This window comes from Leopardus geoffroyi, chromosome X (genome assembly GCF_018350155.1).
Source record: "Leopardus geoffroyi isolate Oge1 chromosome X, O.geoffroyi_Oge1_pat1.0, whole genome shotgun sequence".
In the NCBI taxonomy this organism is placed as follows: domain Eukaryota; kingdom Metazoa; phylum Chordata; class Mammalia; order Carnivora; family Felidae; genus Leopardus; species Leopardus geoffroyi.
Genome location: NC_059343.1, coordinates 60,322,384 through 60,338,034, shown reverse-complemented (window position 1 = coordinate 60,338,034; position 15,651 = coordinate 60,322,384). Strand labels below are relative to the sequence as shown.

Here is a 15,651-nt window from a genome sequence, read left to right as displayed (position 1 = left end):
CCCCCCCCCCCCCCCGCCGCGTTTGCTCTTCTGCAATTTGGCCAGGGGCAGTGCTCCAAGCCTGCTGGGTGTGAACATGGTGGCAGTCCTGGCAAGAACCAGAATGGATCACAGATGATCGTTGGCCAGCAGGTGGCAGAAGAGGAATCCCTGCCTTCCTCAAGAGGAACACCTACCCCGTGGCTACTGCTGGGGTCGGATTTTGATTTTTATTTATTTCTTAGATTACAGTCCTATGTAGTTTGATTATGTGGTCTGCTAGCATTAGTTTTAGGCTTTAAGTTACTATTCTGGAAATGTAGTTAGGGGCTCTGCTTATTTGTAGAATTCAATTACATTTAATGAGTTTTTATTTTTGAGTTCCTTAAAATAAGTTAAAATTTTCAATTTGTTTTACTAATTCCTTAAGTTTTTTTTGGCTTTAGATATTCAAATTCAAATTGCTATTTAAAAAATTTTTACTACTTTTTTACTCTGAAATTGACTTAATAAACTAATCTTTTTGGATTTTGTAAGAGTCTTATAGTACAGAAGTAGTTAATTAAAATTTTAACTTTATGACCAAATGTAATAAGGAATATTTGAAGGTCCACTCCAGTCCAGGCCTCGCTTTGTTCCCATCCTGAATGCTGCACGAATTGAGTAAAAACTATCATGCAGGAAACTAGACTTACTGTGGACTTGTTTCCTCTAGTGAAACGTTATATTTGAGTGTCAATGCCCATAATTTCAATTTTCTGTGGTGCCTTGCCTCCATAGTTCCCATTTCCTCCCCAGCCCTGCTCCCAGCAACCGCCCCCCAATCTAGCACCAGCCCTTCCCCTGCCCTGTGTCCAGCCCTGCCCCTGCCCTGTCTCCAGCCCTGCCCCAGCCCTAGCTCCAGCTGCCCAGCCCTATCCCTAGCCCCAGCCCGAGTCCCAGCCCCAACCCCAGCCCCAGTCCCAGCCCCAACCCCAGCCCCAGCCCCAGCCCCAGCCCCAGCCCCAGCCCCAGCCCCAGCCCCAGCCATCACCCTAACCCTGCTTCTCCCTAAAGTCACTCCAATCTGCATTGATTTGGTGCTAAAAGTTGTCCATTGCTCATCCATAAGACTGGAATAACCCTGTGTGCCTCTAGCATTGCTGACTTTCCGAGCTGACTACCTGAGTTATCATTTTCAATTAATGTACTCAGTCCCATTTGTCCACTGTCCCACGTTAGAACAATCTATTCACCTTTGTGTCAATGTTAGAAATGTTAATTAATTGAGTTTAATATCAGATAACTATTGTTCATAATTTTAGTTACTCATCATCTCTATTCCCTGCCCTTAAGGAAGGAGAAACCATTCTTCTGTCATTGCTGCAGTAGTCACAATCCCAGTTTTCTGGGCAGTGCTCATAATATTGTGCTGGTCACCTGAACTCTACCCTGAGTGAAATTTTAATTGTCCTGCCCATTGGATTAGATCCCAGTCCTTTTGCTGAATTCAGGACTGGGTGCAGAAAACACGAATCTTTTGTTCAATAGTTAACATGCTCAGTCCCAAATTGTATTAGCCTTGTCCATTAAACAAAGGCACCCTACCATTTTTGTCCTGCTTCTGGGATGGCCTGCTGTTCTTTGACAATTAAAGTACCAAACTGTAATTGTACGTTGTCTTGCCCAGTAATCAATGACCCTTCACCCCTTTGCATTGCCACTAGGCAGTGCTGACTACCTGGGACCACGTTCCTTTGATGAGTATAATCCCAATTGTCCACACCCCTGTTCATTACACAAGTCCTTTGCAACTCCTTTGCACTATAGCAGATGAGCTCATCTTCAAAGTCCTTTACTTTGGGATATTAATGAATACAATCATTAATATTCAAGATCCTGCCTAAAAGGTAAGACCCACCCATGCTCTCTTCTCTTTACTCCTAGGTAGTGCAGACTACTTACTACCCTGCATTAATATGTAAAATCCTCATTGCCCACTGTCCCAACAGTTAGTCTAGGATATAACTTTATCTTTATGCCATTGCTTATGAGGGGTTCTGATTACCCAAGGTCACTTAAACAGTTGATGTGCATAATTGCATATGTCCATGGTGCTGCGCAATAAAAAATGGAATCCCACCCCGTCCTAACCACTTTGGGATATTGCTAGTGAGTGCAGATTATTCAGGAACTCAGTTGTTGGACAGTTAATTTGCACAGTTGGAGTTGTGCAGAGTCCTGTCCATTTGAAAGAGCCACTGTATTCCATTTGCATACTATAATGTGGGCTGATCACTCAAAGACACTTCTCTTGAATTGATAATTTTCATAATTGCATTGGCACATGTTCTGTGAACTAACCACACCCACTCCCTTTGTATTCTAGCAGGGGACCCTTACTACTCAAGAACAATACACTAGGATATTTTATGTGTACAATATTAATTGGCTAGACTGAGCCTTTTGTATCAGGAACCCTGCACCATCTCTATATCTAAAAAGTGCTAATTATCTAAGGCTCTTCTCCTAAAATTGTTCATGTGCAAAATTGCAATCCCCAATGTCTCCTACTGTTAACCTAAAATCCCATTTCCACCTAACTCCCTTTGCATTATTGCAGAGGGCACTTGGGTCCTTTAAGGTGCTTAAGGCAGTTATGGTCCCTTCTGTTAGTCTGGGATCCCATCCCCTCCTACTTCCTTTGCATTACTGCAGAGAATACTTGGAAACGTTAATGTGCTTAACTGCAGCGATAATTCCTTCCATTAGTCTAGGATCCTATACCCTCCTACTCATTTTGCATTAGCACAGATTGTACATGGGACTGTTAATGTGTTCACATGCAGCTCTGTCCCTTATGTTGGTGTGTATGATTCTATCCTCTTTAACTCCCTGTGCATTACAGCAGAGGGTAGTTGGGATCTTTAAGGCCCTCAAAGGCAGCTATGGTGCCTTCTGTTAGTCTAAGATCCCACCCCCTCCTACTTCCTTTGCATTTCTGCAGAGGATATTTGGGACTGCAATGTGCTTAATTGCTGCCAGAGTCCTCTCTGTTTGTCTAGGATCCCAATCTCCTCCCTCTTACTGAGTTTGCATTACACAGAGTACAAGGGACTGTTAATGTGCCTAAGTGGCAGCTATGGTCTCTTCTATTAACCTAGGTTCCCATCCCAATCTAAATTCTTTTGCATTACTGCAGAGGGTACTTGGGACTGTTAATGTGTGTAATTGTAGTTACAGTCCCTTCTGTTAGATCCTGTCCTCACCTGCTCTCTTTGCATTATCATGAAGGGTACAATGGGACTGTTAATGAGCTTAATTACAGCTATAGTTCCTTCTGTTAATCTAGTTTCCCACTTATTCCTGCTTTGCATTATAGCAAAGGGTACTTGAGACCTTTAAGGTGCTTAAATGTAGCTATGACCCCTTCTGTTTATGTTCCCATCCCCTCCTACTTTGCATTACTGCAGAGGATACTTGGGACTCTAAATGTGCCCAATTACCACTTTCCCTTTTCTTTTTCTTTGTCCCATCCCCTCCCACAGTTTGTATTATCATAGAAGGTACAAGGGACCATTAATGTGCTTAGAGGCAGCTATGGTTTCCCCTGTTAACCTGGGATCCTGTCCCCACCTAACTTCCTTTTGCATTATTGCAAAGGGTACTTTGGACTATTAATGTGCTCTAAGGAAGCTGTGTGGTTCCTTATATTACTGTAGGATTCCATTGTCTCCAACTCCCTATGCATTACAGCACAGGGTACTTGGACCCTTTAAGATGCTTAAATGCAGCTATAGCCTCTTCTGTTAGTTTTATACTCCCATCCCCTCCTATTTCCTTTGCATTACTGCAGCAGCTACTTGGGACTGTTAATGTGCTTCATTGCAGCTACAATCTCTTCTATTAGTCTAGGGTCTCATCCCTTCTAGTTGCTTTGCATTAGCACACAATATACATGGGACTGTTAATTTGCTTAAATGCAGCTCTGTCCCTTATGTTAATGTAGCATTCCATCCAACTCCCTATGCATTAGAACAGAGGGTACTTGGCACCTTTAAGGTGCTTAAATGTAGCTGTGGTGCCCCCTGTTAGTCTAGGATCCCATTCCCCTTCTACTCCCTTTACATTAATGGCAGGACATTTGGGACTGTTAATGTGCTTAATTGCAGTTACAATCCCTTCTATTAATCTAGTTATCCTATGCCTTCTCACTTCCTCTGCATTAGAGCAGATGGAGGATTTGGGACTGTTAATGAGCTTAATGCAGCTATAGTCCCTTCTGTTAATCTAGTTTCCCATGTACTCCTACTTCCTTTGCATTACAGCAGAGGGTACTTCAGACCTTTAAGGTGCTTAACTGCAGTCATGGTCCTGTCTGTTAGTTTAGGATCTCATATCTTTCAACTCCCTTTGTATTATCTTTGGGACTGTTAAAGTGCTTAGTTGCAGCTGTGGTCCCTTTTCTTAGTCTAGGGTCCTTTCCCTTGTTACTCACTGCATTACCTGGGAGTGGATTTGGGACTAGTAATGTGCTCATTTGCAATTGTGGTCCCTTTGGTTAGTCTGGGGTCCCATGTCCTCCAACTCCTTCTGCATACAGCAGAGGCTACTTGGGACTCTTAATATGTTTAATTTTAGCTGTGGTCCCTTTCAGTACTCTAGGATTCCACACCCTTCTATTCACTTTGCATTAGCACACAGTGTATATGGGACTGTTAATGTGCTTAAAGGTAGTTCTGTCCCTTATGTTAATGTAGGATTCCATCCTTTCCAACTCTCTATGCATTAGAGCAGAGGGTACTTGGCACCTTTAAGATGCTTATACATAGCTGTGGTCCCCCCAGTTAGTCTAGGATCCCATCCCCCTTCTACTCCCTTTACATTACATGGCAGGGCATTTGGGACTGTTACTGTGCATAATTGCACTTACAATCCCTTCTGTTAGTCTAAGATCCTATGCTTTCCCATTTCCTTTGCATTAGAGCAGATGGTATTTGGGACTGTTAATGAGTTTAATTGCAGCAGCTATAGTCTCTTCTGTTAATCCCATGCACTCCTACTTCTTTTGTGTTATAGCAGAGAATACTTGAGACCTTTAAGGTGCTTAAGAGCAGGTATGGCCCCTTCTGTTAGTTTATGTTCCCATCTCCTCCTACTTCCTTTGCATTACTGCTGAGGCTACCTGGGACTGTTAATGTGCCTAACTGCCACTATAGTCCCTTCTGTTTGTCTAGATTCTCATCCTCTTCTGCATGGATTACATTACCACAGAGGATACAAGGGACTGTTAAGGTGCTTAAATGCAGCTACTGTCTTTTCTGTTAACTCAGGTTCCCATCCCCACCTAATTCCCTTTGCATTATTGCAGAGGGTACTTGAGACACTAATGAACTTATTGTAGCATTGGTCCCTTCTGTTAGACTGGGAACCCACCCTCACAAACTCCCTTTACATTTTAATGGAGAATACACGGGACTGTTAATGTGCTTAAATGCACCCACAGACCCTTATATTAATGTAGGATTCCATCCTTGCCAAACCTTCTATGCACTACAGCAGAGAGTAGATTCTACCTTCAAGGTGCTTAAATGTGGCTATGGCCCCTTCTGTTAGTTTAGGTTCCTGTCCTCTCCTACTTGCTTTGCATTACTGCAGAGGATACTTGGGATGTTAGTGTGCCTAATTGCTGCTACAATCCCTTTTGTTAATCTAGGATCCTGTCCCATTCCACACTGTTTGCATTACCACAGAGGGTACAAGGGATTGTTAATGTGCTTAAATGCAACTAAGATCTTTTCTGTTAATCTAGGACCCGATCCCCACCTAACTCTGCATTATTGCAGAGGCTACTTGGGACTGTTAATGTGCTCTAATGCAGCTGTGGTCCCTTTTGTTAGATGAGGATCCCATCCCTACCTGCTCCCTTTGCATTATCATGGAGGGTACCTGGGACTGTTAATGTGCTTAAATGAAGCCATGGTCCCTTAAGTTAGTGTAGGATTTCATCCTCTCCAACTCCCTGTGCATTACAACAGAAGGTACTTGAGACTTTTAAGGTGCTTTTAAGCTATGGTGCTTTCTGTTAGTCTGGGATCCCATTGCTACCTAACTCCCTTTCAATTACTGCAGAAGGTACTGGAAATCTTTAAGAAGCTTAAATGCAGTTACAACCCCTCTGTTAGTGTTCCCAGCCCCTCCTACTTACACTTTGCATTATTGCAGAGGATACTTGGGACTGTTAATATGCCTAATTGCCACTACAGTCCCATCTGTTTGTCTATAATCCTAGCCCCTCCTAAACGTTTGCATTTCTACAGGAGGCACAAGGGACAATTAAGTGCTTAAATGCAGCTATGGTGTCTTCTGTTAGTCTAGGATCCTATCCTCTACCTACTTACAGAAGGTACAAGGTACTGATAATGTGCTTAAGTGCTGCTATAATCCCTTCTGTTTGTCTAGGATCCTGTCCCCTCCTACAGGGTTTGCAATACCACAAAAAGTACAAGGGGACTGTTTATGCTTAAAGGCAGCTCTTCTTTTACCTAGGATTCCATCCCCACCTAATGCATTTGCATAGTTGCAGAGGGTACTTGGGACTGTTAATGTGCTTAAATGCAGCTGTGATCCCTTATGTTAATGTAGGATTCTATCCTCTCCAACTCCCTATGCTTAATAGCAGATGGGACCTTCAAAGTGCTTAAGTATACTTACAGTGCCTTTTGTTAGTCTGGGATCCCATCCCCACCTAACTCCCTTTGCATTACAGCAGAGAGTACTTGAGATCTTTAAGATGCTTAAATGCAGCTATGCCCCCTTCTGTTAGTTTATGTTCCCATCCCTTCCTACTTTGTATTACTACAGAGTACACTTGGGACTGTAAATGTGCCCAATTACTGCTATAGTCCCTTCTGTTTGTCTAGGATCCCATCCCCTCCTACAGAGTTTACATTATCACAGAGTGTACAAGGGATTGTTAATATGCTTAATTGTAGTTATAGTCCCTTCTGTTAGACTAGGATTCCATCTCCACCTACTCCATTGCATTATCATGGAGGGTACATGGTACTGTTAGTGTGCTTGAATGCAGCTACAGCCCATATGTTAGCATAGGGATTTCATCCTCTCCAACTTCCTGTGCATTATAACATAGGGCATTTGGGACCTTAAAGGTGCTAAAATGCAGCTATGGCCCCTTCTATTAGTTTATGTTCCCATTCTCTCCTACTTCCTTTGCATTATGTTTCCCATTCTCTCCTACTTCCTTGGGACTCTTAATGTAGGTAATTGGTACTACAGTCCCTTCTGTTAATCTAAGATCCCATTCCCTCCTACTTGCTTTGCATTACCACAGAGGGTACAAGGGACTGTAAATATGCTTCAATGCAGCTCCTGTCCCTTATATTAGTATAGTATTCCATCCTCTCCAATTCCTTATGCATTACAGCAGAAGGTAGTTGGTATCTTTAAGGTCCTTAAAGGCAGCTATGGTGCCTTCTAGTAGTGTAGGATCCTATCCCCTCCTACTGACTTTGCATTACTGCAGAGGATACTTGGGACTGTTAATGTGCTTCATTGCCACCAGAGTCCCTTTAATTTGTCTAGGATCCCATCCCCTTCTATTTGCTTTGCATTAGCACACAATATACATGGGACTGTTAATTTGCTTAAATGCAGCTCTGTCCCTTATGTTAATGTAGCATTCCATCCAACTCCCTATGCATTAGAACAGAGGGAACTTGGCACCTTTAAGGTGCTTAAATGTAGCTGTGGTGCCCCCTGTTAGTCTAGGATCCCATTCCCCTTCTACTCCCTTTACATTAATGGCAGGACATTTGGGACTGTTAATGTGCTTAATTGCAGTTACAATCCCTTCTATTAATCTAGTTATCCTATGCCTTCTCACTTCCTCTGCATTAGAGCAGATGGAGGATTTGGGACTGTTAATGAGCTTAATGCAGCTATAGTCCCTTCTGTTAATCTAGTTTCCCATGTACTCCTACTTCCTTTGCATTACAGCAGAGGGTACTTCAGACCTTTAAGGTGCTTAACTGCAGTCATGGTCCTGTCTGTTAGTTTAGGATCTCATATCTTTCAACTCCCTTTGTATTATCTTTGGGACTGTTAAAGTGCTTAGTTGCAGCTGTGGTCCCTTTTCTTAGTCTAGCGTCCTTTCCCTTGTTACTCACTGCATTACCTGGGAGTGGATTTGGGACTAGTAATGTGCTCATTTGCAATTGTGGTCCCTTTGGTTAGTCTGGGGTCCCATGTCCTCCAACTCCTTCTGCATACAGCAGAGGCTACTTGGGACTCTTAATATGTTTAATTTTAGCTGTGGTCCCAGTAGTTTAGGATCCTTTGTATTACCTTTGTATTATCAGATGGTATTTGGGACTAAAAAATGCTTAATTGCATCTCTGGTCCCTTCTGTTACAGGATCCCAATGTTGTCCAACTCCCTGTGCATTACAGCAGAGGTCATTGGGGCTGTTAGTGGGTTTAACTGTAGCTGTGGTCCCTTCTGTTAGTCTAGTATCCCAAGCCCTCCAACTGCCTTTGTGTTACCTGGGAGTGTATTTGGGACTCTAAGTTGCTTAACTGCAGCTGTTGTCTCTTCTGTTAGTAGTTTCCCATGCCCTCCTATTCTCTTTACATTATAACAGAGGGTCCTTGGGATTGTTAAAGTGCTTAATTGCTGCTGTGGTCCCTTCTGTAATTCCAGGGTCCCATCCCCTCCTACTCTGTTTACCTGAGAGGATTTTTGGGACTGTTAAAAGAGACCACATAATTAAATTAGTATAGTTTCCCATGCCCTCCTATTCTCTTTGCATTACAACAGATGGTACTTGGGATTGTTAAAGTGCTTAACTGCAGGTGGGGTCCCCTCTGTTAGTCTAGGATCTCTTGTCCTTCCCCCTTTACATTACCGGGAGCAGATTTGGGAATGTTAACATGCTTATTAACTACAGTTGTTGTCCCTTCTGTTAATCTAGTTTCCAGTCCCTTCCAACTGGTTTTCCATTACCTAGTAACAGATTTGGGACAATTAATATGCTCATGTGCAGCTGTGGTCCCTTCTGTTAGTCTAGCATTCCATGCCCTCTAACTCCCTTTCCATTATAGCAGAGGATATTTGGGACTTTTAATGGCTTAATTGCAGCCCTGGTCCCTTCTGTTAGTCTAGGATCCCATGTTCTCCAACTCACTTTGCATTACCTGAGAATGTATTTGGGACTGTTTAAATGCTCTATTGGAGCTGTGGTCCCTTTTGTGTGTCTAGTTTCCCATGCCCTCCTACTCTTTTGCATTATAGCAGTGGATACTTGGGGCTGTTAAAGTACTTAATTCCTGGTGTAGTCACTTTTGTTGATTTAGGATCCCATCCCCTTCTACTCCCTTTACATTATCTGGGAGGATTTGGGGGACTTTTAAAGTACTCATTTGCAGCTGCGGGTCCCCTTTGTTAGTCTAGGATCCGATGTCCTCCAACTCCCGTTGCATTATAGCAGATAGTGCTTGGGACTGTAAATGTGCATTACATACAGGTGTGGTCCATTTTGCTGGTCATGACCACCTCTTCCCTTTATATTACCTGGGATCAGATTTGGTACTGAAAGGTGCTTAATTGCAGCCTGTGTTCCTTTCTGATTAGGACCCCACACCTCCATCTCTATTTGCATTACAGCAGGGCGTACTTGGGCCTGTCACATGCTCTGTTGCAGCTGTGGTACCTTCTGTTTTGTAGGATCCCATGCCCATCATCTCCTTTTTACATTATCTGGGAGTGTATTTGGAACTTATAAAGTACTTAATTTTAGCTGTGGTTCCTTCTGTTCATATACTTTTCCATGCCCTCCTACTGTCTTTGCATTATAGCAGAGGGTACTTGGAACTGTTAAAGTGCTTCATTGCAGCTGTGTCACTTTTGTAGTTTAGGATCCCATGACTTCCCAGCCCCTTTACATTACCTAGAAAGGCATCTGGGACTGTTAAGGTGCTAACTGCAGCTGTGGTCCCTTCTGTTAGTCTAGGATCCCATTCTCTTCTACTCCCTTTGCAATACTTGGGGAAGGTTTTTTGGGACCATTAAAGGGTGCTGTTGCAGGTGTGGTCCTTTCTCCTACTCTGAGATCCATGCCCTTCAAACTTTGTTTGGGTTACTGCTGAGGGCACTTGGTACTATGTATGTGCTCAAATGCAGATTTGGTCCCTTTTCTTAGTCTCAGATCTCATGCCTTCCAACTCCTTGTACATTATCAGAGAGGGTGCTTGGGACAGTTTTTATGCTCAGTTACAACAGTGGTCCCTTTTTTAGTCTATGATTTCATCCCTTGCCCCTTGCCCCGCAACTCCCTTTGCATTACCACAGAAGGTACTGGAGACTGTTCAGGTGTATCTCATTCTCTGACCCCCTGTTAGCATTATAGTAAGGGGTGCTGAATACCAAAGCCCCCTTTTTTTTGCATTGTTAATGTGCATAATTGCATTTGTTCATCTTTCTCTGCAGTAGATAAGATTTCACTAACTTCCCTTGTATTCAGCAGTGAATGCCCTTTATTCAAGACCTTTGTACTACAATAAAGTGAACCATGGTAATTGACCACACTGTCATTCATTTAAGTCCCCTGTACTCTCTGTATTAATTACTTTAGTTATTTTTTGGGGGGATTATTTGTAGCAAAATTCCAGTGTTTATGGTCCTTCACTTTTAACTAATTTCCCACCCTTTTTGTATTGCATCAGGGGATGTTAGTATCTCAAAGTATTTCTCTTAGTACTCTAAATGTGCATATACCCTCTTGATAAGCTAATATCTTTATTTCTTAGTATTATAGCAGGGGGTACTAACCACCTAAGGTCCTTCTTTTGGACAGTTAATGTGCCAGATTGCACATCCCCAAATTGGGGATCCCATCCCCATCACACCTTCTCTGTGTCAGGCGTGCTGACCAACTATAACTGCTTCTCCTTTATAGTTTAAATGTGCATAATTACAGTAACCAATGGTCCCTTATGTTAGAATGGGATCTCATTTCCTTGCCCAATTTACATTACTGTGGGGGCTTCTGACTAGCCCAGAGTCACTCTCTTGGACTGTTAATGTGCATACTTAAATTCACTCTTATACCTAGATAAGGATTCTCCCCATACTATTTATATTCCAGCAAGAGGTGCCTACTACTTAAGATTTTACACACTAATGCAGTTAATGTGCACAGCCTTTGTTGTCTTGTGCATACTCAGTTGTCCACAACTGTACCTTTTAGTTCAAGACTCCTGCAATTACTGAAGCAGAAGTGACTGACCACCTTAAAGCCTTTCTCTTGGGACTCTGGATGTGTGTAGTATTGGTTGTCCACTGTCCTTTGAGTTAACTTGGGTCCCTGAGTCTTTTCACAGCCTCTAAGCTTTACTTCATGGGGTACTGTCCATTTAAGGCCCCTTTCTCAAACTGTTAATGTGCATAATGACAATTACATTAGGATTCTTCCCCTTTACACTCCCTTTGAAGTACTGCAGGGAATTCTGACCCATAAGGTTCCATTTCATGGCCTGTTAAGATGCATGTTATATTTATCTGGGTTCTTATGTACTAGAGAAGAAAACCTCTCTCCACTCCCTGTATCTTCAAGCAGGGAGTGCCCACTGTACAAGACCGTGCCCTGTACAAGACTGTTGAGCAGTCAAGGAAGACAATTGTAATTGACCACAGCCATGCACCATGGACATTAATGTGCATAATTGCACAGGCTCATCCTGTTTGAATAAGATACTACCTTCTCAGACCCCAGAAGGGGTACTGATCATTAAGGCCTTTTTTTCATGCCTTGTGATTATGCATAATTGCATTTGTACCTTTTTCTGTACACCAAATAAGGACACCCTCTCCCCACTCCCTTTATCTTTAGCAAGGAGTGCCCATTATTTTAAGATCCTTGTATCTGTACAAGATACATGGTTTTAGTTGATCATACCATGTCTGTTGGACATTAATGTACATAATTGCAACTTAGTTCATCCTACTCTGTTGTATGTCATTTGCTATATGCTAGGGTTGCTGATCCCTAACTTATCCTGTTAATGTGCATAATTGCATTAGTCTGGGTTCTTGTGCACTAGATGAGGACATCCTCCACCCCTACTTCTATGCCTTCCAGTAGGTGGTGCCCACTGCTGTGACATTTACATTTGGATGGTTAATGTGCAGAATTGTAGTTTCCACAACCCTATCACTTTCAAAATTATCGTATCTGCTTTGCACTGCTGCAGGGGATACTGTTTTCTCCCCAAGTTCCTTCTAGTAAACCATTAATATTCATAATTGAAATAGTTATACACCCTCAGCTTCCCTTTGCAGTACAGCAGTGTGTACTGATCAACCAAGGCCCTCTTTTGGAGTGGTAATATGTGCAATTGCATTTTTTCCTATTTTGTGCACTCAGTAAGGATCCTGCCTACTTCCTTACCAGGTTCAGCAGGTAGTGTCCACTACTTAAGACTCTTTCACTTGAAAAGTTCATGTGTATAAATGCAGTTTGCTAAGTGTGTCTTATACTAGAACCCCTCTTTGCTTTGGAGTAAGGAGGTGTTATTTACCTAATGCCCTTTCTTTTAGACTCTAATGTGCATAATTGCAATTGTCCATCTTTTCTGTTGGACTAGGGTTGCATTCCCTCAAACCCCCTTTGTATCAGGGGTGTGTTAACCATAAATGAGCTCTTCTCTTGAGATTATAATTGTACAGACTTGTATGTGTCTGTGGATTTGTGTAGTGTGAAAGGATGCCCTATGCATTTACCACTATCTTTGGATTGCTGCTGAGGAGTGCTATCATGACCTCAGCTCTTGGACAATTAATGTGCACCACTAGCAATGATGGGACCTCTGTACCCGCTTTGTATACATCAGGGGTACTAAGGCCCCTTTCTTGGACTGTCAATGTGCAATTGTCTATGTTCCCTTCTGTTAAATTTAGGATAACATTCCCTTAAACCCCCTTTGCATTAATGCAGGGGTTGCTGACCACACAAAACTCTATTAGTTTAGAGTTATTAAACTATTAGTGGGCACAATGGCAATTAGTGGGACTATTAGTGGGCACAATGGCAATTAGCAATGGGTTTTTCCTCCCTGGCCTTGTTAGGCAAACACTCCCAGCCCCAATTTCCCTTGGCATAATAAAGTATAAACATGGCAGTATGCTGTGAACTTGTCCATCAAATAGTACCCCATACTCCCTCTCCTTTTGTATTGCTTCTATGTATAAAATTCCAAGTAGTCATGATCTTCCCCTTTCTTCCCTCTTCCCACCCCTTGCTCACCCTTGGACCCATCCAAGGTGCATAAGCACCATTCTCACAATTTCAGGTGTTCATGTATTGGGCCACTAAATAAGATTGTGTTCCTTTTTCCCTCCCAACGCCACCCTGCCCCTTTTGCGTTGTTGCTGGGGAATGTTGACTGGGCAAGGCCCTTTCTCTTGGATTTAAAACATTGACAATCCCAGATGTCATTGCATTACTCACTTTGTATTGCTGTAATGCCTCAGTTGCACTATCCTTGGTCCCTCCCATCAGACATGGACCCCTCCACTTCTTTGCATTGCTTCTGAGTAATGCTGAGTACCCAAAGTCTCTTCTGTGTTATTAACACAGTACTGATTGTCCCATTTTTTTCAGGTCATCAGCCCAAGATTTTCCTACCATTTTGATGTGTTTGTGCAGTGTTGACTACCCAAAGCAGGCCTGAATTAGGTGGATGGACCTTCACTCCTTTGTCTGCATTTGTTAATAATCCCAATTCCAGTTGTTACATTCTGGGATAGGAACCATCCCTGACCATTTCTGTTACTGCTTCACTGAGCAAAATGCTCAAGGCAAGTCAGGCCTAGAAAGCTGGATTGCCACCTTTTATTTTAGATTTCCAGTATAAGTATCAGTTGAAAATTGTCTCCCCAGGAAGAAAGATTAGCATTGTCTGTGTATTCTTCCTTCCAGAGCAGATTGCCTGGCCAAGAATTTCGCTTCTCCTCTTGTATATTGCTATTGTACTGTGCCAGTTGCCAGCGTACAATTAAAAAAAAAAAATACTGTTTGCAAGGTGGAATTGTAAACCTGGTCATTGAATTTTGAGGTCCAAAAACCCATTTATACCATGTACCTGATGACCAGTGTCTCTCATTTTACTAAGGGTGCTGGGTCTGTGGATAGACCACTGTGACTCTTGCTATTTTGGTATTCCCAAAAGACTTCTAGAGTGGAACTCTTAAGAGCAATATCTTTGGGTTCTACCACCATTTTAAAACCCATTATTTATTTGGGCTTTACCACTGTTCACTTTTAGAAAAACTACCTAAACATTCTAATCCTTAAGTTTCTTCATCTGAAGCATCTACCACCCCTTACTTATTTCAAGAAGATTGCTGTAAAAGAATGAAATGAGAGAACATATGCTGAGGCACTTTTGAAAACCATAATTCATCTTACTTGATTAATCTATTACATAAATAAAATGCACACTATTTAAATCTGCTAATTTAAACTAGCCTGAAGCACTACACTGAAGTGAGGGATTAGAAATGATGGGTCCAATTTCCCTGTTTTTGATTGAAAAATAAGCCAAGATCTAATCATTCTTCTGGACATGAATTTCAACAGCTGCTTGGTAAAATGAATAATATCCTAGTCTCTAGTGTGCAGGGTGTGGCAGATAAGTGTTTAATATGGAACTCCTGAAGCAAATAACTAGTGGTCACAACAGCAGTTCTTTGTAATCACTGAAAAAGGATACTATTCCTCTGACAAGGATGTCAAAAGATCGGCCCAGCTCAGGGTGCAGTATGCACTACTAGCTCCTTGGACAGCTGTAAGAAGAGTCTCTGGCTCTTTAGAATACTGTAAGTACTACTTTGTAGCTATTAAGTAATCTTTTCCATGTTCTATTTTCTTTCTCTTAAATGCTAGTCATAGAAAAGTCAGAGGGTCTCCTTCCTTGTTCCTGTCTCATCTGCAATTATATATATATATATATCACCATATGAGTTAACCAACAGAAATGTTGTATACCCCACTCTCTGCTAGTTTACACTGAAGTGAGGGGTAGAAATGATGTAGTCCCATATAATCTCATTTCTGCGATGGTTGTATTTCTGGGAAGCTAATATAAGCACACTTGAAATACCTTTAGGGAATGATAATCAAGTGCTGTGTGGTGTGAATTTTAAGTTACAGAGTTTTAAAAAGGGAGCCCACTAGGCTTTGAAGTTAGTTGGATCAACTTAAAGAGGGAGGTGGGTTTACTTTTTCTCTTTGGTCTACGATATGATTAATATTGCAGCCATATGTGTAGCCCAGTTGGTTTATTTTAGTGTCATTTTGTTTTTACCTCTTTTAGAGGTATGAAAAGTGATTAAAGAGACAAGACCTAGCTTGTTGTGTTTGGCTATATGCCAAGGCTGGGGAATTGTTGATTGTCAAATCTCATTACAAGCTTGAACTTTTCAAGGTTCGGGGATTGGGGGTATAAATCTGATACTTTGGCATTTTGTACCTTTTTATTCTATCTCTGCCCCAAAACATGAGAGTAGTGATGCCTTTTTAGTTTGAGATATTTGTAGAACCTACTTTGCAAGAAGGCAATGGAGAAATGTAAGTTTTATAAGAAAACCATGGCATTGCCCACTTTTATGAAGTTA

The 15,651-nt window shown here is 42.0% G+C and overlaps 1 long non-coding RNA gene across 9 annotated transcripts in view; it reads left to right on the top strand.

Moving 5' to 3' along the window:
- The first annotated feature begins 965 nt into the window (after positions 1-965).
- The window catches only part of LOC123595074, a 33,438-nt gene continuing 18,752 nt past the window's right edge, over positions 966-15,651 (top strand). For 4 of the 9 annotated variants that reach the window (XR_006711024.1, XR_006711027.1, XR_006711028.1 and 1 more), the window contains exon 1: positions 971-14,853. This is a non-coding gene — a long non-coding RNA (uncharacterized LOC123595074). Of the gene's footprint in view, positions 14,854-15,651 lie in introns of all 9 variants that reach the window. The other 5 variants (XR_006711023.1, XR_006711025.1, XR_006711022.1 and 2 more) reach the window with 3 other exon arrangements.